At 36.6% G+C, this 24,087-nt stretch overlaps 1 long non-coding RNA gene across 1 annotated transcript in view; it reads right to left on the bottom strand.

The window, feature by feature from the left end:
* Positions 1-627: 627 nt before the first annotated feature.
* LOC113250677 (uncharacterized) overlaps positions 628-24,087 on the bottom strand; it is a 32,854-nt gene continuing 9,394 nt past the window's right edge. Inside the window, exons 2-3 of the long non-coding RNA XR_003314166.3 lie at positions 7,470-7,580; positions 628-1,262 (exon numbers count right to left, since the gene is read on the bottom strand). This is a non-coding gene — a long non-coding RNA (uncharacterized LOC113250677). The remainder of the gene's footprint in view (positions 1,263-7,469; positions 7,581-24,087) is intronic.

Genomic DNA, 24,087 nt, shown 5'->3' with positions numbered 1-24,087 from the left:
GGAGATTTACTTTTCAATTAACAAATGGGAAAATAATACCCTGAAATTTATTCAACTCATTACTCAAAACTTTTAAGTCTTACTGATTCTGTACATGTTTTTAGTGCCTGTTAACACTGAATTACTTGGGTTATATAGTTATCCTCCGTGAGATTGAGTCCATGCCTATTTTACAATATCTATTTGCTATAGTTGGTCAGAACATCCTCATAAATATGGTGACAATGACAATTGTGATTTTCCACTGACTTGAACCTATTCTAACCTATTTGTTTAAAATTTTTATTTTATAGTTAACTATGTTAAATTTTCTGTAATCATTTCCCCTTAAAATATGTTTATTTCCCTATAAAACCAGATTGATTGATGCATTGACTACTCCTTTTATGTATTCCCAGAAGGCCACTTGATAATTTTCTTGGTTATTTTACTTTATTTTCTTGCACACTAAAAGTTTTCTCTTGCAAATGGATTTTTTAGATCATTTCTCTACCCCACCATTTGTCCAGAATTTGAGATCTTTCGAGCAAATTTATTTTTCTAATTTGTTTGTTAAGCTTACTTATCACATAAATTTGCTGGCAACAAATTCCTTCCATTGCTTTTCTCAAACAAATCACATAGCATTTTTATAAATCCAAGTTTTAAAAACAACCTCATAGCATTATAAAGTCTTCAAATTTCATATCAGTCACTTTTTCCAAAAACTCAATTACAGTTAATAAATACACACTTTGCTTCTTGACATACGCATGGTTTTCCAAACTAATTTTCTTTTGTCTCAATTTGCAATGGTTTCTTCAAGTAATTTTAATAGAACTTTATTTATATGAATAGAATAGAGGACATCTATTAATGAAAAATTGGATTTTCCTTGATGGGATGAAGTTAATCCTTCCACTACATATTTTTTATTTTCATAGTAAATTATTTTAAATATGTAACATAATTTTGCATAATATACTAGCATCAGAATCTAGTGTATTGCTTCTTGCCATAGAATGTTCATTTATTTTTGATCACATTAAATCTTGGTTTATTCCTGCACTCCTTATGACGTAGAACCATCTAGTATCAATATATTATTTGAACAGGTTGGAGCCCACCTGGTAATGAGTCCCCAGCATACAGGAAAGTAGGTAGAAGACGTCCTGCTCCTCTGATCATACAGATCATCACTTACATGCTGTTAGTCCAACTCCAGAGGTCCTTCTCAAGAACTCACAACTTCTCCCTCTCGATGCCATTTGGACCTATTGGATCTTTTTCAGAAGAGTCAGTAAAAGATGCAAAGTATTAATTTTTTTTTTTTGCTAAGAAAGATTTTATTTATTTTTTTATTTAAATTCAATTAACTAACATAAAATGTATTATTGGTTTCAGAGGTAGAGGTCAGTGATTCATCAGTCTTATATAATACCCAGTGCTCATTACATCACATGCCCTCCTTAATGCTGTATTGATGTTTCTATATCAACAAACCACATAGTTATCTTTCCATGAAGATATGAAGATTCTGATAGCCCTAAAAACTCCAGAAGTCTCATCTCTTCTCAGAAACTGGCAGCTCCTTCTCTATTACCAATACCATGCTATCCCTTTGATGCCAGACTCCTGTCTCCATCCTCAAAGTCTATGATCAGCGCCTGTACCAGCTATGTTGTTTCAGAAAGCAATCTCTTAAAGTAAGTCATAGATGAGTAAAGAGCAAAGAGGAAATGAATGTTGATGTCAGTTACAGTGTGCTCCTGTCTGCAAGATAATGCTAACAATCTGCTCTGCTTCAGCTTACTTGGCAACGTTTCTTAAACCTGATCTCCAAAACTCTCTTCAGCCTTTGCTGAAACTGCCCAATTTAGCCATTTGAACCAAAAGACATACTGATGTTCAAACACTAGAAGTGAACTGTTTCCACTGTAACAATTATCAAGGTTTGTCAGGTTTTTTTTTTATTTTCTAAAATGTAGTGTAATGAAAGATTTTTTGTTATTACTGTAATTGGATTGTTTGAGAAATCCAGTACTAGCAGCTTTATTGAAACTTAAAATCTTTAGTAATGGACTTCCTGGAAGCAATATTTTTTTGTCAAGACAATCCAAAATTATCCCAATGAACACAGCTGCAAAATTGCAAACTTACAGCTTGTACTGTAATTCCCTAAGATTAAACATCAGGAAAAAAATATATATATATAATATGTATATAATATATAATACATGTATTATATATTAAATATGTATTATAACATATATTTGTGTGCACTATATATATTTAATATATACATATGGTTTTAATATATGACTTTTAAATGAAGTAGTCAATTTTTATAATCATGAATCCTTGCCACTTAACATATCATCCCACAAAAGCAAAAACATACCATAAAATCTTGGATTTCCAATCAAATGAAAGCAGCACTAATGTGTACATGGTGTATTATAATATTTGTTGTTATAAAATCAACTCATTAATTTGAGTCTTCATAATTATCTCATTATTCAAATGAGGAAATAAAGGGTCAGAATCAAGGTTAAGTTCCTTCTGAGACTACCTAGCAAATAATTGTTAATAAAAGTAGGACCTTGTTTTTCTGAGTCCAGTCCTCTTTCTACTCTTTGTACCAAGAAGCATGTGAAAAACTGGAGAAGAGATACTGGATGAGACCACAGGTTTCATAGCATTGGAGAATGTTATTTTATAAATCCTCCCTTCAAGCATCACTAAGCGTATAGTTCTTGTGTACTATTCTATACTCTAAAATGATGATTAGAATGCTAAGCTAAATTTGCTCTCTGATATGGCCAAAGAAAGGCAAACTGCAAAGTATTTCCACACAGTAAAGGTTTGAAAGTAAAGGAATGAATAATTCAAGAAAGACCTTAAAATATATGTCAGCGATAAATGGGAGTACCTATGCTAGTGATAAAACACTCCCCTTGCCTAGGATACAGCTCTACCAGAAAATATTTTTGAAGAGTCGTATGTGGACTTTTTAGGGTATATAATATCCTGGGACTCTAATTTCATTCTAAATGCAGAAAATTGACAGGTAGATTTGTATAATTAAGTATGACAACAGATATAATTTCACATTGTCTGTTAGCTCCAAAAGTAACTTTTAATTCATTGCAAAGTTATATATGATGTTTGTACTGGAAAATTGTTTCTTTACTCTTGTATATGGGTTTACATAAAGCAATGCTTGGTTCTGTCTTAACAAATGTCTAGGAAAGTGGAAATCTCCTAGTACCAGCCTGGTAACAAGTGGGTCTGCTCCTAATTAGGAGCCCCCACACACGTGCAAAAAACTCTGAATGTGCATGTGAATCACCTGGGGATCTTGTTAAAATGTAGACTGTGGAGAAGTCAATCTCAGGTGGCACCCAAGACTCCATTTTTACCAAGTTTGTATGATGCTTGGTGCTGGGTTTCAGACCACCCTTGGAGTAGTCAGACTATAGCAAGATCCTAAAAGTAAAGAGTTTGGAAGGTCATTTGCAATAAGCTTCCCACAGCACCGTGAATAGAAAATACTTGGAAAGTTCATTGATACTGGGAATTGCAAAGTGTCTGGCAAGGCAGCTGCAGTCAACTTGAATGTATTCTCAGTACAGTGCATTCCACACAGTTGAGGCTAAAGAAATGAGTAACCTAGGGATGATCCTAAAATATGGCAGTGATAAATGTTAGAATTAATGCTAGTGATAAAGCACATCTTTGTCTAGAGGATAGCTCCATCCAAAAATTCTTAAAAAAAAAAAAAAGTAGAGTCTATTTCATTGTATGTTTTTCAAACCCAAACCAATGCAAAAATATTCTAGTAAGTTTAATTTCAGGGGAAAAGTGTTTGCACACACTAAGATATGTTTTAATCTTTTTAGATAATAAAAACTATATACTTTAATATAACTTTTCTTCTTATAGTCACTCAGAAACTTGAGACATTTTTAAATACTATCATATGTATCAATTTTGAAAGAAGTGACAAATATAATTTAATTTTATTACTTCCTTTAATTTCTATTGTTTTATATCCCTAATACTTTTATTTTGCATTATATTTAACCTTAAAAGTGTCTCAAAATAATTCTGGAGGTAATCGGGAAAATAAGAGAGGAAAAGAGAAAATAACAAAACAAAGAGGGAGAGGGGATATAGGAGAAAAGGAAGTGAAAGGAGAAAAGAAAGGGGGGAAAAGGGATGGAGCAAGAAAAGGAGGGAGAGAAGAAGGAAGCAAGGAAGGGAAGAAGGAAAGGAAGAAGAAAGAGGAGGAATGAGGAATGGAAGGAGTTATTTTTTGACCTTACAACATGAGGGACAAGTTTTTTCTCTTGTCTTCTCTTGTCTTCTCTCGTCTTCTCTCTTCTTCTCTTCTCTTCTCTTCTTTCTCTTCTCTTCTCCTCTCCTCTTTTCTCTTTTTTCTCTTTTCTTTCCCCTTCCTTTTTTCTTTTTCTTTCTTCTTTCTTTCTACTCTTCTTTCTTTCTTCTTTCTTTCTTTCTTCTTTCTTTCTTTCTTTCTTTCTTTCTTTCTTTCTTTCTTCTCTTTCTTCTTTCTTTCTTTCTTTCTTTCTTTCTTTCTTTCTTTCTTTCTTTCTTTTCTCTTTTGCTTATGGTTGCCTAATTGCTCTAGCACCATTTCACGAAATGGTTATCTTCTCTCCATTGAATGCTTTTGCAATGTGTGTCCAAAATCAGTTGTGCATATCAGTGTGGGTCTCTTTCTTGGCTCTCTGTTCTATCGCACTGATCTCTCCCTCTGCCAATATCACATGGTTTTGTAGTCAAGACTATAGTCTAAGTCTTAAAAGTTGCGTTCCTCCTACTTTTTTCTTTCTTTTCAAAGTTGTTTTAGCAATTCAAATTCCTTTGCATTTTCCAACACATTTTAGAATAATCTTGTCTATATCTATAAAAACGTCTTTCTGGAATTTTGCTTCATATTGCATGAAATCTGTATATTATTATTGGGAGAATTGATATCTTTACTCTGTTGAGTCTTCCAATCAATAAACAAAGTATGTCTCTCCATTCATTTAGATTTTCTTTGTTTTCTTTCATCAGAGTCTTCTAGTTTTCAGTATATATGACATATACGTTTTGTTAGATTTACAACTCAGTATTTCATTTTTTGGGCAATCACAAATAGCATTGGAATTTTAATTTTGATGTCCACTTGTTAATTGAAAGCACATAGAAATACCATTGTTTTTGCAAGTTTACCTAACATCTTGTGAATATGCTAAATTCATACATTGTAAGTATATTTTTATGCATCCCTTCATATTTCCTACTTAGACCATCATGTCATATGCAAATATGGTCAACTTTATTTATTCTTTTCTGATGTATATGTTTTTTTAAATTTTATTTCTCTTATCTTTATCATTTTCTTCTTTCTGCATGCATTGAGTTCATTTTGCTATTTTCTGGGTTCCTGAGGTGGGGACTGAGATTACTGATTTGAGACTTTTCTACTTTTCTAACATATATAGTTAGTGCTCTGCTGTGTCTCACAAATTTTGATATGTGGTATTTTCATTTCCATTCAAAGTATTTTGTTATTTCTCAATGTTATTAGATTTTTCTCTAGCAAAAAGATTATTTGGAAATTTGTTATTTGGTTTCCAAGCGTTTGGAGCTTTTTCTCTTATCCATCTATTATTGTTTTCTGGTTTAATTCCATTGTAGTTGGTGATCAATTTGCACAATATTAATTCTTTTAAATTTGTTGAGGATTATTTTATGGCCATGGATGTGTTCTATCTTGGAATATCTTCTGTGGCACTGGAAAGGAATGTGTTTTCTGCTGTTGCTGGAGAGTGTTCTGTAAAAGTTATATTGGTGTGCTGAAACTTTCTAATTTTTGGTTGTTTCAAGTGTGTTTGTTATAGTTCACTGAAGCATTCTTATGATGGCTTTTTTAGAATGTTTGTCCAATAATTTTACTATCTTTGTTGTCTCATTTGTCTTTTTCTGTAGGTTAAGATCTTCCTGGTTCTTAGTATGACAAGTTTTTTTGAAAGCTGGAAAGTTTGGGTATTACGTTCTGAGACTCTAGACCTTCTGTTCTAGCTAAGCTTCTTCTGACATTATTCCAGCAGGAGAAAGAATGGTGCTGTCTTGTTACTGCATGTGGGAGTAGAAGTCTAGCTTCTCCACCCCAGTTCTGTTGACACTTGAGTCAGATGTTCCTTGTTACTGTTGAGCAAGGGTGGGAGCTCTGGGTTCCAGTGAGGCCACCACTGATATCTCCTAGGCTGTAAGAGAGAGGGGTGCCCCATTATTGCTCTTCACATGGCCTTCACTGAAACCAGAGAGGAGTGTAGCCTCATTCCCAGTGGACAGTGGTGAAAGTCCTGACTCTCCACTAGGCCTTGTCTGACATTACCTTATGAGGAGTGCTGGGGGCCCTCATTACTGCCAGGTGGAGGTCGGTGTCCAAGTTGGTTGACACGCGGTGAGATCAGGAGCTTCTTTGCATCCGGTGGTGATGAACATCCCGTCTCTCTACTAGGCCTCTGACACCATTCCGATACTGGGGTTGGGATGCTTCATGGCAGCAAGTGGAAGGTGGAAGGTTTAGGCTCACCTGGGGAGGGTGGAAATTGAGCCTTCCCTTTCAACATTCATTATTTTGAAAAAGGCCTGGCCACAGGTTCTTCTGTGATGTTTGCTTGGAGTAGAGTGGCTGTTTGGCCAGGCTACACCTTTCCTGGTACTTTGGTTCTAGAGAGCAGGCTTTTGTTGGGGCTTCTTTTGTCTGTGTGCATTTGGTTTTCTGGCTTACCAGCCTCTTGAGCTTTGAGTCTGGGATATATTAGTCAAAAAACAAAAAAACAAAAACAAAAAAAAAAACCCAAAGGAATTCACCACTGTGTCCTTCCTTGGGTCTGGACAACCTTCTTCTTTCAACCTTTCTGAGTCATGTATTTATTTTATATATAATAATCCAGAGTGTTTAGTTGTATTTAGTGAGGCAAATTTGGTAAAATACTTCTATTCTAACTTCCTGGAAGCAGAAACTTTTCTCTCAGTGTAGTTTTAATTGACCTTTATCTTATAATATTTAAGGGCCTTTATTGTATTTTTTTGTGAACTTTTTACCCACTTTGAGAACTAGGATTTTGTCTTGTTATCTTCTTGGTTCATGTCTCTTGTCCACTTTGATAACTGGACTTTTGTATTTTCCTCAGCCTATAAGGATTCATTACATATAAAGGATTTTGACCCTTTATGTCTGATACATATTAAAATATTCTCTTCCAGTTTTTTATATGTTTATTGAATTTGGTAGTTATGTGAGGCAAGCTTATTTTTTAAAATTCTTATGTATGCAAATGTGTTAATCTTTCATTTCAACTGGATTGTGAGTTGTAGATGTTTTCTCTCACTGCCATAACAAATTACCATAATACAAATTTACTACTTCACAGTTCTGTAAGTCAGCGGTCAGACATAGATCCTCTTACCTCTGAGTAAAATCAAGGGGTCAACAGGACAGCATTACTTTCTGGAGACTCTATTCCATTCCCAGCTTCTACATGTTGCTCATATTCTTTGGCAATGGCCCCGTCCTCCATCTGCAAAGCCAAAATGTCAGGTAAAATTCCTATCACATCTTCTTCTTCCATTGGTATATCTGTCTGATCAAATTGGGAAAGTTTCTCTGCTTTTAAGATTACCAGATAATCCAGGAAAATCTCTCTACCTCAAAGTCCTTTTCCTAATCACATCTGCAAATCCCCTTTTGCCATGTGAGGTAACATATTCAAAAATTTCAGGAATTAAGGGCAGACATTCTTTTTTTTTTTTAAGATTTTATTTATTTATTCAACAGAGATAGAGACAGCCAGCGAGAGAGGGAACACAAGCAGGGGGAGTGGGAGAGGAACGAGCAGTCTCACAGAGGAGGAGCCTGATGTGGGGCTCGATCCCAAAATGCCGGGATCACGCCCTGAGCTGAAGGCAGACGCTCAACCGCTGTGCCACCCAGGCGCCCCCAGGGCGGACATTCTTGGAAGCCATTCTTTGCCTAACACGTGACTCACAGCTAAAAAGTCCTTTTCTATATCCAGGTTATAGAGGAATTCACCCTTTTTTCCCCCTCTAATTCTTGTATTAATCTCCTATTGTGACTATAAAAAATGTAGTGTCTTAAAACAATATGCATTTATTCTCCTACAGTTTTTGAGGTTCAACATTCAGAATGAGTGCTATTTGTCTAACCAAGGTAATCATTAGGTTTATTCCTGAGGATTTTACTTTTCTGCATTTGCATTTGCCCCTTGCATGGTTATCTCCTGGAATGAAAAAAGCTTACATTACAGGAAATAAGTTCCAATGACACAAATGTTTCAGAGAAGACAATATAATAAACCAAGATGTTTGATTTAAAACTGAACTTTGTTTTTAAAAAATATTAGAAAGAATTTTTCTAACAATTTGCAAATTATCCCAAGCATGTTTTAAGCAAAATTAAGAAATAAATAAGCAAATTTAAATATTTGTGGAATAAACAAAAAAGTATTACATGTCTAGAAATTTCAATTTAATACAAAACACGTTTTTGCTATGTACATATAAGATACAAATGTACATTTAATTACTCACATTAGAATTCATTACTACTTATTAGTTACATTGCCTATTTAGTCTCTAAATAAATTATCTAAATGTGTGTAATTGCATTAAAAATAATCCTACAAAATAATAGGCATTACATTATCCCATTTTCTAAAAGCATATTATACTTGGTTACTGAAAACTTTCTGTAAGAAATTTTGGTTAGGACTACAACATTTATACAAACTCTTAGATGTATAAATTAAGTCAGGTATTATGAATTCAAACAGTAGACATATGCAAGGGGCAAATTAATTAATTAAATTCTTCCTCTGGGCTTGTATCAACAATAGTGTTTCAATGTTGTCAAGGTAGAAGAATAGAAAATAATTTACTTAAAATTTTGTCAACTTGATTTATAACTTTAAATATTTAAACTTATGGTATGTGTGCCTCCATTTATACCCCTGTCCTGGCTTTGTAAATGACAAATGATAAGCTATAATGAAAGCAATCTTAGACCAAATTCTGCCATACATACATTTATCTGCAAGCAAGCAAAAGCAGTCATATAATCTGCTCTATGAACTCAGTGAGTTCTGAGGTTTAGACATTCCAGAAAGTGCCTTGCATGAAAAGTTCTCTGAGGAATTTTCAGCATTATTTCAGGGACAGGATTTTGCTAATCTAATCAGAGTCAGGGCAGACTCATCTGTATGTGGCTTTGCATAAGACAAGCAAAATGCTTAGCCTAAGGTATCACCCACCAGTTCTTTCTATTCATGCAAGGGCTGAGAGGCCTGTCTGTTATTTCTAGCCCAACCAAACGGATTTCCACCATCCCTTATGAAAAAAAGAATCAACTCTTGAAGGCAGATTAAAATAGAATTATTTAAAGCTCCTTTCTGTCAACTCCTGCTAGTGTGTGGATTCATAATTAGAGTTTTTAAAGTGCCAACTATTCACCCCTGGATTATATACTTTTTACTAAGGTATTTTCCATAATTATACATTAAAACTTTCACACAACATTCTATATACTGAAACATAACAATGGAAATTAAATATAATGGAAGACACTGTTTCGAAGGGCTCTCGTGGCCCCCCCCCCCCAAAGTTCTACAGCAGAGCTGGGGCCTGGAAGCCTAGAGCTTCCTGCCTGTCTTCTCATTCCACAGTCCCTTGCCCAGTCTGCCTGGTCTAGAACAGTGCCTAGGAATTTGAGTCGGAATCTTGGCCAAGAGCCATCTGTAAAACTATCAGAAAATTGGCTGCCTTTATGTCAACATCAGACTGCTGAAGTATGAGACCTTTAAGGTCCATTCGTGCTTGCTCTCAACAGATTCTAAAGATGTTCTCAGATTCAGGAATGGAATGTACGCTGACATGGAGCCTCCTTCCCTCTGCCTGCTTCGAGGCTGAGAAAAAGTTTACACAGTCTGAATGTCAGACTTCCTTTTCTTTTTATTTTTTCTTTCTTTTCTCTTTTCTCTTCTTTTTTTGAGTCAGATTCAGGAGAAACAGAGCTGTATGAGAATGTGTCTCTTTCTGGACCTCCAGGAGTCTGGCTGCCAGCTCCAATGCCCACAGCAAGTCAGAAGGAATAGCAATGCGTTTGGTTCTCTGCAAAGCCCATTCCCTTCAGATCCCTGCCCTTCCTCCAGGGGATTTTCTGGCCAGGAGTTACACAAAGGACTGTGAAAATTATATCAACTCACTGAGCTCAACCCTCAACCCTCTACACCACTTTTCACTTTAGAGCAAATCCCTCTGATCAGAGCAAGGCCTTATAGGCCAGAGCTCGTGCCAGATGTCAAGAGGGTCGCACCTCATGAGACACAATGAACAAAGAAACAGTAAATTCTATCCTCCAGTTCACTGGCCTGGCTTGGCTCTCCCAGTGCAGCATTCTCAAGGAAAGTATCTAAAACATTCAAAAGAAAAAGAGCATCCTGTATTTTCTCTAACATTTTTCATCCACACCCTGCTTTCCTATACCCAGATGTTACAAGTTGTGGAGAGCGGTATAAATGGGCATCATTCCAGGACCCCACCTCCCAGGTGTCCCTTCCCAATCCTGTGCCAGGTGATTAACCAGCAGTTGCTCCAGAGAATGAATTCTTGGTTCCTCAGACTGGACCTCTTCGGAGGCCCTCTCTTCCATTACTTTGCCTTTGGCTGAAGGCACCTAGCGCTTGATGGAAATGTTGGCCAGCAGTAACTTTGAACCACTCACAGTGTTCTCTCTTGCAGAACTGTTCACATCCCTGAGGCCAGGGATGGAATAACGGATCTGTAAACAGAGCGGGACCAACTGCCAGGTCATGGGCTCCAATTACAAGGATTACACTGTGGAAACAGGGAATGAGAGACATTTAAATCCTGAATTGCATAAAGTCAGAGGACGGGTAATGGCCCAAGTTTGGGGCTTTGGGTGTCTTCACCATTGCTTGTGTGCTCTGTCTCTTGTTCCTGATGTTCTACGATGCCAACCACAAAAGAAACATTGCATGCCTTTGCAGTATTCATTCTTCTTTCTCATATTTCCCCAGGCTTCTGGCTTACTCTGCAGCGGTAGGCTAAAGCTGGGGGATTTCCCACATCAGGAACATTTTCAGGCTTCTTAGCCCTGGAATTTCCAGCCTCCAAAATGGATGTCCCTAAGATAAATGGCCCCACCCTCCCTTATCTTTTCTGTTAGGGCCCTCAAGAGGCAGTAGAGATTACGTAGCTTAAATTTGTATTACAGTTAGTGTGCATCTACTGAGAGGTTTGTATGACTAAGATTCTTTGTTTCCTTGGGGAACTGGAGAGTGTTCTTTTGTAAATGACTCTGCCTTTGTAGTAGAGACTTAAAGTTCTACTACAAAAGAACAGGACAAGATTATATATATATATATATATATATATGATTTCTTATTTGAAGTGGGTATAGGCATTGGAGGGACAAAGAAGAAGGGGAAAGGCATGTCAACAGGAATCTGAAAAGGAGGAAAGAGAAGCCTGTATATTCAACCCCAATCATGGTATCTAGGAAAGTATAGAACTTGCAGCCAAGACAAAATGTCAAATGCGGGACCAAGTAAAAAATTCCTTCAAGGGACATGTTGTAATACTTGGTCTTAATTGAGCTGGAGTCTCCTTTTACTGACTGTCTAGCCTCCACTCCAGGAGAGAACACACAGCTACATGCATCTAGAGGTTATCAGAGCTGATCATCTCACCTTCACTAACAAGTCCCTAACTCCCAATCAATGGCTTAGCAGAAGTAACACCTGTCTGTGCCACAAAACTTTGTTGACTCAATACAGATAATCCCATGAAATCCCGTGGCATCCTTATGCATCAACACTATATCTAGTATGACAGTGCATTGGCATTGGGTTTGGAGGACTGAACTAAATAAGCTGGAGACCAATCAGCTGGAGGTGATTTGTGCTATTTCCACCACACTGGTACAACTTTGGGATGTGTCTCACTCTCCATGAACCTTAGCTCCATAATCTGGCAATGAAACCAGATCTCTGTCTTAATCACATAAATCCCAAAGGATGCTCACTTTTTTTTTTTTAACCAAATCGTGAAAATTATGGACTCAGAGTCACCTCAAAAATGAACCATTACAAATAATCCAATTTAATCTCCTGAAGGTCCAGTCTTCTCTTGCACAGGAATGTAGGAGGAGACATGTTTGAGAGGTTGGCTGGCACTATGTTTTAGAAGGCACTGAGAGCCAGACAGAGATTGCAGCTGAGGGTATGGACGGTTTGAGCAATTCTGTTAAGGAGAAGAGAGCAAAGCTTCCAGATTCAGGGACAAATTCAAATGCAGCCAAAAATAAAATTTAGAATATAGAAGAGTGTTTTATTGAGCGGTATTTGTTTTATTGAGTGAAACCTGAGAGACTTTATATTTTATTTCAAAATAACAACAGCCCACAGGGAGAGTTTTGGAGCAAAGAATATAATGATTAAAAAAAGAAATCAGGGTACATGACCTCTAAGTATTATTGAAATCAGAGCTAACCTGGAAAACTAATGTTTGGTTATAGACAAAGTGTTTCTAATTTCTCTGAAGAAAAGAAACACCAAGGGGATAAATACATTCAATGACATTATGAATCCATTTTAATCCAAAATCCATTCCAATTTTATCTAAGAGACTATAAACCCTTGTTAATAAGAAGAAATATAATTTATAAAATTGCAAAATTTGTGCAAAGTAGCTAACTTTTTTCCTATAAATTCATTAACTGTTTTAAAGTTTTTAACTGTTCAGCAATTACAGGATTTTTTTTTTTTAAAGTAGGCTCCCGCCCAGCGTGGAGCCCAACATAGGGTTCGAACTCACAACCCTGAGATCAAGACCTGAGCTGCTATCAGGAGTCTGAAAGTTAACCGACTGAGCCACCGAGGTACCTGACAGGAAATTTTCTTTTAATCAAAGAGAAAAATATTTACATTTAAAATACAAAGGACAATTTTATGTGATTCTTGGTTGGTCTCTAAATCTCAGCCACTCAGCATTGGTTTTCCAAGAGATGTGAGACTTTTCACTGGACAAATTCAGGTAGCTTTGTTAAGAAACTTCACATCAAAGTAAACTCGACACAGAAAATGCAAGTGCGAATAACTGCTTAGTAAGCAGCTTTTTTACACGGATAGTTCGATTATTCTCTACACTTATTTTATAAAAAGAAAGAAGCTAATTTTTCATTTGTGTTCTTAAACTTGCTTGCCAGGAGCTCTGCTAACCGAAAAAAAAAAGATTTTATTCTTTTCCTTCCAGGCAGGATAATTCAAGTAATGATATATGAAGAGACAGAAATGCAAGTTATAGGGCTGTCATTTTAAGACTGTACAGTTTAGTTTTTTTTTTAAATATACATTTTCGTTATTTAGAAGTAGGTTTGGTTCTATGCATCAGAAAGTTGAATCTACTGTTTAATTATTTTTCCTTCTATAATAAGAAATTCAGAGGTAAATATTTCAGGATCGGTATGAGGGGGACACCATGTCGTAAAAGTGGTCTGATATGTTTTCTCTGTTTTCCTTAGTATGCCGTTTTAATTTGTGCAGTGAAAACCAGCTGTTGCACATCTAGACATCATGCCTGCATTCCAAGGTGGAGAAGAGGGAAAGGCAAGAAGATTATCCAACTGACTCTTTCCCTTTACATCAAGGAATAATATAGATTTGACCGCAAATGTCATATAATAGTTGCAAAGGAGTATGAGGACGTAATTTCAGTTGGGTATGTTGTTTGAACAAAAATCTTCTCGGTAAGGAAGAGGAGAAGATGATTAGGTCACAAGAAATACTTTCCATAACACTTTTTAATATTTTAATTGCTTAGAAGTTTTGTTCAACTTTAGCTTTTACTGAAAACTTAAGGGGCTGTTACCTGTACTGTTAACAAAAATCCCTTCACATATCTGTTTATTCATCACTGAGATACAAGAATAAAAGGTAGGGCCTGTTCCAAGTAGCACATAGCCCTGTAGTGTTTGTGTGTATATTAGGCTGGGTGAAGACAAGACAGGAAAAATGCAAACATATTTCTATATAAATGATACATGAGAACTAGTTATTATGTATTACTAGCATCACAGAGGGAGTAACTGGGGTGGAGATAAGGAGGGAGAACACAAGTAGGGAAGACTTTCTGAAAGACTTGACAGGTAATATTTGTCATGTCTCTTGGGATTTGAGTTGCTCTCTGTAATATGGCCCAGAGCTGACTAGGGGCAGAAAGGAAGTAGAATTGAGTGGCCACTCATGTTAACTCTTTCTTAACAGAAAATCTGTTCTCAGAAAATTGCATGTCCACTACACACAGTTGATTAAATCTGCTTTTTGGAATTCGTTTCAACCTATTTAACTTAAAAAAAAAAAGGTTTATTTATTTATTTGGCAGGAGAGGGGCTGAGGGAGAGGGAGACAGGGAATCTCAGGCATGTGCTGAGCAAGGGGCCCAATGTGGGGCTCAACCTCACCACCCTGAGGTCATGACCTGAGACAAAACCAAAAGTCAGATGCTTAACCGGTTGAGCCACCCAAGCACTCCGTCAACCTATTTAACTTTAATATCAGATAAGGACTATATAAAACAAGTGATTTGATTAAATTTGAACCTGTGGTTATTTTTTCTTGTTGTTTAATTTTTGATCAATTAGATTTAAAAAATCAGCTGTTAAGCCGTTTGAACAAGTGTCAGTGATGTTGAGATAGAGGAAGAACAAACAAAAATCATAACAACTACAGGCCCACAGGGCATTACTTCCAGGAAAGAAAATATTAAATTAGAGGTCGTAAGGGAAAATCTATTTCATAACGAAAGGTTTTTTCATTTATATGTTAGGCAGCCTATCTTTCTTTCATGTCAGGCATCTGGAAAAGCAGAGATTGATTGAGGCACGAAAATCCCCAGATTCACTCCAATAAAACTCAAGAGTTTTGTAAGAAATAGACAGTTTGCAGATATTTTACAATAGCACTTTCCGAGGCTTATAAACCATAGACAGAGGCTTAGATCAAAGCCACAAGACATGTTGAGGTTTAGCTTGTGTTTGAGTTTATCCAGAAACAACGGAAACATGATACCATTTCACATCAGGGAATAAGCCAAAGTGGAAACAGCACATTTTCAGTGACAGGTTCAGTCTGTGGTCACGTCACGCAAGGAAAGAGGAGAAAAAATAAATTGTCCTGATTAAAAAAACACAACAACCCTGTACTTCTCCTTATAAGAAATTACCATCACATTGTGATCCATACACTATCTTCAAATTGTGATCCATGTGATTAGAGAGAAATTACCAGAATAAGAAAACCCAGCTGTTGAATATATTATAGGCAACGAGTTATTTAGAGACTTGTTTTTCTTTTCTCCTTCCTTCTCAAATCTCATCTTTTGATATGAGAGTGTCCAGTTTCACGTCAGGCCAGCAAGTATTGGTAATGATTAAATGTGTGAAGTCGGCTGGAAGGAAAGCAATGCACTCTCTAGTTTCTCCAGATAACCACAGAAAACCTAAAGGACTGTTTTGATAATAAGCACATTTTATCTGTTCCCACCAAAAAGGCAAAATCATTGCTCTTCTTCCAATGAGTGACAATTATATTATTGTGTACATTTTAAAAATTTCCATACAGATTTTCATTTTACTTGAAGCAAAATTTAGTGTTCATAAAGATCAGGTCCATGTTTATTAATGAAACATTCTGTTTGAATCTTCTTGATTCTTTTGTAACCAAAGGCAATTCCTTGTATTTTATAGTTCTTTACACTTTGAGTGCTTTGTCATCCATTATTCATCCATTATTCTACTTCCAACTCATCATCATCTTCTCTCTCAACTAAATAAGCAGAGATTTACCATCCTTTTTTTTTTTAAGAAAATGAAAGGCATGAAGAGGTTGAGTAACTTTCCCAAACTGTCACATCAAACTGATGTGGGAGTTATGACCAGAAGACTATCTCCTTAACCAGACCCCTGAGGAAAATTTGTAAACTAGTCACGTACATTCTTTATCAGGTAAATATAGGGGATCTGGGGTTGCCTGATCTATTAAATTACCCAGAACTTCCTAGAACATTCTTTATTGAATTGTACAAAGTGCATCAATAATTTCTACCCAAATCAAAATTGAAAATGTTTACAAGTTTCATTGAGAAACTCGCTGTTCCTCTATAGTGCTTGGACACAACATACAAATCTAGAGTCAAGCCAAAGAATTTCTGTTCATCTTGTTCCATGTGTTTACAGTAACACTGGTATCTCAGTTAAATATTTTTAGATACACTAAAAATATTGACTACTTTAAAACTATAAACCTGCAGTACAGTGACTAATACAACACTGATCGACATTTACAAAATTTTATGAGTTTGTCAACAAACCCCGTTCTCTCTTCTTCATATGTCATATCTTTTTTTCCAAATCTTTCCCTCCTTCTTTCTCATTTAATATTGTTTCTTTCACTGGGAGAGTGACCAAGTAAATTCACTCAAATTAGGTGCTGAGAATTGCATTTTTATTTGTAGAACAGAATTATTTTACTTAAAATAATGAATTCTAGAGAAAGAAATGAATTGCCAATGGTAGAATATCAAGGATCAGTGGGTTACAACTAAGGACTCTCAAGTTCTGTTTTTTTTGAAATTCATATAATTTGATTTAAAATAAACTCAGAGGTGGAAACCTGATTAAAAAGGTAAAATCTAGAAGTAATTCTGAAGCACTATAAGGGACAATTGGGAAGAATCTGCAAAAATACTATGAATAAGAATGGAACCGTCAGCATAACTAGCACTCTTTCCAGCACGTTTACCAGTTATTCTAATTTGTTCCCATTCTGTGAATGTCTGTCTCTCTGTTTTACTGTTTATTCCCCACTTGAGGACTGAAGTCTCTTATGTCTCTTAGACATCTGGAACAGAGCTTCTTCCTCAATCTAAAACTGTGGCACAATACTTCCAATATATTTTCAGGACAAGTTTTAGTGCAACAATACTTATTTTTTTCAAGATAGTAAAAATAAAAATAAAAGTAATTGAACCAATTTTTATCATGACAGAGCCCCTAGGAAGTAATAAGTTTTATTATGACTAGATTAGATATAAAACTGAGGCACAGAGAGTTTAAATAAATCCCCTATATCATACAGCTCACCAGTGGCGGAGACAGGGTTCAAACTCAAGATTTAGATTCTTAGAGCCCACTGCCTGTGATATGATCCTATTAATTATATCCTACTATAATATAATATTATACCATCACCCATGATAGATCAAGTTAATCATTATGAGCTAGAAAACCACAGATCGAGTGGTTTTTTTCTTTTTTTTAAAACTCCTAGCTTTTTTGCTGGTGATAAATGTACTAAATTGGAAACTGGGAGATATTAGTTCTCTATTCTAATTCAGCTTTGAGACATTGTGCCCTTAAATTTCTCGTGCTTCACTTTCATTGTCTGTATAATGGAATTTTTAGAATAAATAATTTATAAAGCCTTTCCAGTCCCCCAAAGCCAGTTCTTCCTTTGAACCCCATTCTAGAGAGTATATCCATCCATTTCAGTAGTCACCTTGTCCTTAAAGTGTCAAAGTTGAACTGGGATCAACAGGGTAGTTGGGGAAAGGAGGACACAGAATCTTCCTCTCTCCAAACTTTGGTCACATTTTGAAATAGACTTAGAAGGCAGACTGGGTTTACTTGGATGTATGTATTCGCCATATAATGAATTAGAGCCTATATGTACCTTAAAAGATAAAATGCAGATTAAATGCCGTATAGAAGATGTAGCCCTTGGGTGTTGAAGAATGTGTAGGATTTAGATAAGCAGAGTGAATGAGGAGAGAATTCCACATAGAAGACAACATCATGGGAACAAATACAGATGCAGAAATGAGAACCATATGTTTAGGGGCAAAATGAGGGAAGCTGGAAGATACTGATACAATGTTTTCATTTTGGCTTATCTTGAGAAATACCACTGGATAGATAAGTCGAGGTCAAGTTGTAGAGTTTCTCAAATGTTGGTTATTAGTTATCAGGGCTTGCATAGGAAAGTACCACAAACCTAGAGACTCGAAATGACACCTACTTCTTATCTCAGCGTTTCTGTAGGTCAGAAGTCCAGGCATGGCTTAGTGTCTACAAGGCTGAAGTCAAACTGTTAGCTGGAACTGCTACCTTATCTGGGACTCAAGGTCCTCTCAATCTTATTCAGGTGTTGGGAGAATGCATTACCTTGTGGTTGTATGATTGTTGTCCCAGTTTCTTGCTAGCTGTCAGTCAGGATTCTCTACCAACTAGAAGCCTTCCATTACCGGTCGCCCCCGAACAGCTTGGGAGTTTGCTGCTTCTTAGTGGTCAGTAGCAGAGTATCTCTCCAAAGCTTCGTTTTCTTTTATTGGGCTCACCTGACTATGCTAGACCCACCTGAGATAATCTCTTCCTTTTGGTTAACTCAAAGTCAATTGAATAGTAATGTAATCAAGGGAGTGATACCCCATTATATCCACTGGCCCTGCCCAAATCAAGGGGAGGGTATTATACAGGGCATGTGCACTAAAGATTGGAAATATTGGGGACCCTTTTAAAAATCTGCCTACCAGAACTGGACATTGGAAACATTATATTATAATAGGATATCGTTAAAAGTTTATAGCTGTGTGAGATAATTTTTGTTACACAAATCAAGCATAGAGAGGCATACCATCATGAAGTGTTTGAGATTAATGCTGGATGGTGTTCCCTTCCCTCTCAGATAACACCATGGGATTTGGGGTATTCGTTCTCACAAATGTTGGTAGTGTTGTCCCCCCTGAGGGGTCACAGCCTAGGAATCACTTTCTGCCCGGGCACTACCTCACCTAAGATTACACTTTATCCTCAGGGAAGTCTATATCCAATGGTGAATCTAAACAGGAAGTACAGATTCTCTCAAATTTATTTAGACATTTCTGAAAAGCTATTCCAGCTACAGAGTTCCCTGTGGGATTATCTGAGGTCTTTGTTACAACTGTATTGCATTGCAATTTCTACCTCTGCCTAATCCTACTTCCCTCATTCCTTTACAGATATTGTTATTGCAGATTTCCAACACAGAGTCTATTTCTTCATGAAAGTGACCTATGATAGTTAATACAGAGTATGATCCTAAAAGGCAAACTTTAACATGATAATTTGGAGCAAGATCACTTCTGGCAAACTGACAGGACCAATTGCTGCTGATGGGTTGAATACTGATGTAGCCTTGAACAGAGCAGCAGTACAATTGATGAAAGTGATCAAATGGAAAGGATACCCGTGGAAAGGAATACACTGTTAGATGCAACAATGCAGGTATTTAAGGGTTTAGAGAATGTAATATTTATAAAGACTATGGAATTGGATGGCTGTTGGTTGGGCATTGGATAGAATAGGAAAAAAATAAAAGAAAAACATGGTTGACTAAAGGTGATTAGTCGACAATTAAAGACAAACTCTGAAAGCCAGAATGTGTTAGCACGATGTGAAGAGACTCATCTCATTCTGGAGGGAAGAAAAAAAAAAAAAACACTGAGTATAAGATTCAGGTTGCAAAGGGGAGGCTGGCTCCAGAAAAGATTGGGTGCTCAAATCTGGAAGCCTATTACCCAGAATTAGGGCTCTAAGATTGGGAAGAAATGGAGATAGGAAACATGGAATTGAACACATGAATAAATGCATTCCCCAACTTGAGTGATCAGGTCACCTTGAACCCTTCAAAAAAAGTCCCCATTTTCCCTGTTAGGGGTTTGTACTCTTCATTTGTTTTTAGAAGCCACAGGAGTCTTAAACCAGCAAGACAATATATATCCCTTCTTGGGAATCTACACCCATCTATCCCCTGGGCCACCAGACCCAAAACTAGAGTAAAGTCACAACATAATTTGGCAAAGGAAGTTCTGAGCCTCCTAGGAAGGAAGGAAATTACACCCCCAAGATGCTTCAGAAACTGTGTGTATCAGCAGAAATTAGACCATTTTGGAACCAAAGGAAAGAAATTACAAATTTGGATAAGTGATAATTTATTGATGTGGGAGCATTCTCCTTTGCTATAGGATTTTATAGCCTGGAAAGACAGTTCAAATATACTGAGGAGCTGGTTTCTGAAATGAAAATGACAAAACATCTTCTGCAGAAGATGGTGAAATAAGTTTTTAAAAAAGACTCAGAGAAGTACTGCTAGAATAGATACTCTACATAAAGCTAGAAAAGCCACCAGCTACATCTTTCCAAATCACCCAAAGTAAGCTCCATTTATCAGAGTGATAGGTACTATACTTGTGAGAGGAGCACCAGCACTGCTGCCAAGATCAACAGTGGCTGAACTCTTCAGGTTGAAGATAGATGGTGTTCATATAGAACTTGCCTTATAGATAGCAATGGGGATGGAAAGATTCCAAATAGAGTTCAAGTGGAGGCATCTAACCATCAGAAGAAAAGTACTGCAATTATTGTAATAAGCAACAAGTTTGGTCTGACAGGCAGAGGTCCTTGGCCTGTAAGAAGCAACAGAGATGGTAACAGAATATGGCATCCTTATGGGCATTGTAGATGTTCAGATAAGAGTAATTCAATCTATAGATATATGGTCTGTGGTCAGCTAAGAAAAATACGACTCAGCCTATATTTCTAGATATGTAATGCTGCTCTAACTATGTAATAACAAAAAATCAAGAATGGATCATCAGAAGACCAAGGCCAGATTTCCCAATAAAATTCCACAATCCTTTGTCAAATATGGGAATTGAGCAAGTTTTGAGAGCCAGAACCCATTGATGGAAGGAGAGATCAAATCTGCAGGAATAAGGATTCTCCCTGCAACAGTACATCAAATGTATATGGTAATGATATGCCTAGACTTTCCTCCAAAGAATCTATGGCCAATTATTTGAGCGATTGTACACTGAGGAAGGGAAATGTTTTGAATACAGCTGGACACAAGACATCATCATAGACCCTCGATCAGGGTGAGAGTGTTTGGAGCTTGTTGATTAATGAATTCCTGGCCAAAGTTCAACTTGCAATAGGTCAATTGGGTTTTTGGTCAGTTCTCTGGTACATAAATTTAGAATTTGAATGAATGTGCTTATTATTAGACAAAAAAACCCCAATTTATTCCTTGGTCTGTAGGGTCAGAGATATTACAGTGGAGTAAATGAAATGGAACCCATTTAAACTATACCCTCCTTTTCTCTAGGCAAAATAGTAAATCAAAAACAATAAATATTAAATTCCAAGTGAATGAAGGGTGGGAATAGCAGCAATTAGTTCTGTCCTTAATGAGCCAACAGATGCAGGATCGATGGTCCTACACTAAATTGAATCAAAGAATAGTCTTTATCGGAGGTGCTGTGCTAGAAAAGACTAACCGAGACCCAGTTAAATGGTATATGCTTCGGTGTGCAGAATAGATGCTTTTCCATTCTACTGCCCAGCAAGACAGTCATGATGGAAAATCCTCAAAATGGGCAGATGGTTGATAATGCACTTAGTCATCCACTTTATGAAGGGAGCTGTCCTGTAGTGATTAATATAAGCAAATTCATAAGCAGTAGTGAGTGAATTGGTTGGTTGGTCAGAGACAGCAAATCAGGAGTAAGGATATCTGCGTTTATGGCATTTGGATAGAGCTATGGGCTTGAGCATGTGAAGATTTTCGTATTGCATGTTAACAACCATCATTTGCTTCCTAAATAGCTGCAGTGGTGGGAACTCTAGGTTTTTTCTTTTTTCTTTTTTCCACTAATCTTTCTCCTGTACTTTTTTTTTTTTTTTTTTTTTTTATGAAACAAAGACTGACCAAAATCATGGAGGAACTATTTCCAAATGAGATACCCACATCCCTCTGTTAGGATGTACCCAAGGCACTATTGTTCCCAATGGCCAGAATCATTGCTTTCTAATGGCTCATAGCTGAGTCCTTCCCCAGGAATCACTTTTGGCCAAAGGGTGAGGCCTCACCCAAAGTAACTGCAATTCTCTGAAGTAAACTGCATCTAATTACTAATCCACGAGAGGGTACAGCACCCATTTCTTAATTCGGAGTTTCTCTGAAGGGTCATTTAGCCCCAGAGCTCCCTGCTGGATGGCTGAAGCCATTGTGCATCACAGTTCAACATGGCCTTCTGCCCTGTCAGGCTTCTCTAACTCCTGGATGGGTGTCATCACCAAGAGCAATTCCTAGTGAGCCACCCGTCTGCAAATATTCATCTCAGAGTGTTTTTCCTAGGGAACACGTCTTAGGACATTATTATATCTTAATTACTTTAGCACATATTTAAAACATAAAGCAAAATTTCCCTTGTCAATCTGACTCTCACCTCCCAATGTCTTACTTTCCAAACTATAGGTCTTTCCCTAGGTGCTGATTCTTGGAACTGACATAAGCCTTGGACCATACTTTCTTCCTAGGACTGTGGAAAAGTGGGATCTTTCCACGGTAGTCTCATCCACATGTAAAAAAGCTACTACCCTGCTTATCTTCTCTCCTGCTGTGAATGCTCATGAGATCCCTGTTAAGTTACAGCTCAAGCTTCCCAAATTCAGCAGCCTCTCCTGTATTCATCCTCTTGTATTTCTCTGATCTGAAGCCCAGTTTGGAATTGTTTACCCCAGATCTTTCATTCTGGGTAATCCATCCATTAGTAACTCTCAAGTTTCCTCTTGAGAATTCTTCCTTACCCAAATTCCACATTTTTGCTAGAAGTGTCTGAACCCTATTCTGACTTCATGCAAGGAGAGCAACTCAGTGGTTTCAACCCTGGGAGTATCTCAAATACACATTTTTAGAGAATTATGTAGGATATGTAAATATGTAAATACAAATTTAAATTGTGCCTTTATTAGCAAGGTCCCACATCAACTGACTTCGAAATATTTTTAAATGGTCTTATTTCCTTGTTTAAAATTGATCAAATATTTCTGAGGCAACTCTCAGACCATAATATCCTTTGAGAAAAAAATGTAATTTTGTAGATATGAGCAGTAAAACAAAGAAAAATGATGAACAGGCAGATGAGAGAGTTCATTAGCAAAACACATGCTTATTAATACATTCTATTTATAGTCGAAGGTCATTAAAAAGCATACTTTATAGTAGCTGTTAGCAAGCACTTAATGGTTAGATGGAAAGGCAGAAGATACCACATAAAAGAATACTAAATGTAAGGATTTAACAACATCCAAGTAGAAGTGAAACTATCAAAATGTGAGAAGAGATTTATTAGTGAAAGAGCAAGAATTGGTACTTGTGAAAAAAGAAACTATTAGAAGAGTTTAGAGTCATGGAAACCGTGTATTCAAATTTTTAAGAGGAAGAAAGATAAGGACACTGCGTTTAAGCAATATATAATTACTTCCTACTCCATGTCTACCATGTTGAATGAAGCAGAGTTGGACAGACACTTTGTCAGCAGCCATTTACAATTCAGCATATCTGTGTTGCCCAAGTACTCATATTTCCTAAGAATTTTAGCCAATTTTGGTTTTGGTTTGAATTTTTCCTTGGGATAAATTTCAAACCATAGAAAAAGCACATAGTTTTTTGGCTTCCCAGTAAAGCAAACTGGGTTATACTTTGTGGGACTCTTGGTTCTGTAGCCATGCACAGCGCAAAGGCTTCTGGCAGACACAGACCCACTGCAAAAGCCATGCCAATGGCCACTATTGCAGGGGTAAGCCCTCCAATAGACCAACATTCCTGTTTTCAATTACGTAGGTCTTGTTATGATTTATTTAGTTCTGGACATCCAATCCTGGAAAGATTGAATCTCACTTTCGCTAAAGATACAGTATGGAGCAAACAGGCGGCTCAAAATTGCAGAACATTTTATGAGGCAGTCACAAGGAAATTATTCTGAAACGATATATCAAAACAATTTTTGTTATTAAGTCATTTGATGATATATAAAAAAGTTAAAGAAATACAAGTTTAAGCCCTTTTATATTAATTTCCTTCATGCTTTATTCTTATTCTTGTTTTTTTTTAC

This window comes from Ursus arctos, unplaced genomic scaffold (genome assembly GCF_023065955.2).
Source record: "Ursus arctos isolate Adak ecotype North America unplaced genomic scaffold, UrsArc2.0 scaffold_1, whole genome shotgun sequence".
In the NCBI taxonomy this organism is placed as follows: domain Eukaryota; kingdom Metazoa; phylum Chordata; class Mammalia; order Carnivora; family Ursidae; genus Ursus; species Ursus arctos.
Note: the sequence above shows the minus strand (reverse complement) of the source record. Positions and strands in the feature narration are given on the sequence as shown.